Raw genomic sequence first — 1,461 nt, 5'->3', positions numbered from 1 at the left:
AAACTCTATTCGATTCACATTAAAATAATTGGATCGAATTCAATATCTACAATTTTTAAATTTGGATATGATCCGATCCGATTTGCACATTTACGGATTGGATTAGATCGAATCTCAGATATATCCGTAAAACATAAAAATACTTTTAAAAGCTTATTTTTATTTAAAAATATCAATATTTTTTTTTTCATTTTTAAACATGTTTACTCTTAAAATATTATTAAACATACTTTTCTTTAATAATAAAAATAAAAATATAAAATAATACAACATATATAATAATTATTAGTTAAAATAAAACATAAAAAGAATATTTATTTATTTATTTATTTTGTAGATTCGTGGATATAATCTGATTCGATAGTCTTGTGGATTGGATCGATATCCGTAATTTTTTTGTCGAATTCAGATAAACACTGAGGATATACGGATCAGATCCGATTCATGAACACTCGTATAAGCAATTTTATTCAAAGGTTGCCCAGCCTTAAATTTAGTTTTTTAAACAGATAAATTATATTAGAAATTATTTTAGAATCTAATACTTAGGCCATATTCTTTTAAGGATTTAATTAATTTATATCTTAAAGTTACATTTTAAATAAGATAATAATAAAATTTTTTAATATTTTTAATATATTTAACACATTAAAAATATAAAAAAATAATAATTTTTATAATTTTTTTATAATATGCTTAATATATGCTTTTATTAGGACACAAGTTATTAGCAAAACATCGGCCGATTGAGAGGTTGTTAAATCTCAAATATATGTTAGAGGTATAGACTTAATAATTTGGATAATTTTTAGGGCAAATCACTAAAATAAAATATTTGGCCTTCAAATTTACCGAAATACAAATTTTGTATATTGAATATGGAAATGCAATTTTTTACTAAACTATGTAAACGGCGAGAGGGGTCCCACGGATTCTAAATGAATGTAAACTGCTACATCCCTCCAGCGGTTTATGATGTGATGCGAAATGGGCAGAAACCGCGGTAGGGATCTCACGATTTCTGTGTAAATAGCAAATATGCATAAACTGTGACAGGGTCCAGCGGTTTATGCTTTACTATAAATACGCAATAAGGGAGTCGCGGGTTATTCAGTTTGAGCCACTTTCATATTCTTAGAGAGAGAGAGAGAAGAAAGTGTAGAGAGGAAGACATTCTGACTTTACTGGGGCCGGGACCATGGCGGACAAACACAGTCTTTACCGGCTCAACGACGTTGCGCACGTTGCCGACAGCATAAACGAAGAGGTAAGTTTGTTTTCTTTTAGTTATTGTATTTCATATAACATAAAATGTAATATTCGGGTGCAGTAGTTAGAACACATAATGTAGGATTGGCCAGTTTAAGATTTTAAAGTTAAGATGTAAAATTTAAAGGTAGGATCAAATGTTTAAGTAGAATGATGATCCTCTTGTATTTGAGATATAGGGTTCAAATTGTA

The sequence above is a fragment of the Arachis hypogaea genome, chromosome 11, assembly GCF_003086295.3.
Source record: "Arachis hypogaea cultivar Tifrunner chromosome 11, arahy.Tifrunner.gnm2.J5K5, whole genome shotgun sequence".
NCBI lineage: Eukaryota > Viridiplantae > Streptophyta > Magnoliopsida > Fabales > Fabaceae > Arachis > Arachis hypogaea.
This window is presented reverse-complemented; position numbering follows the sequence as displayed.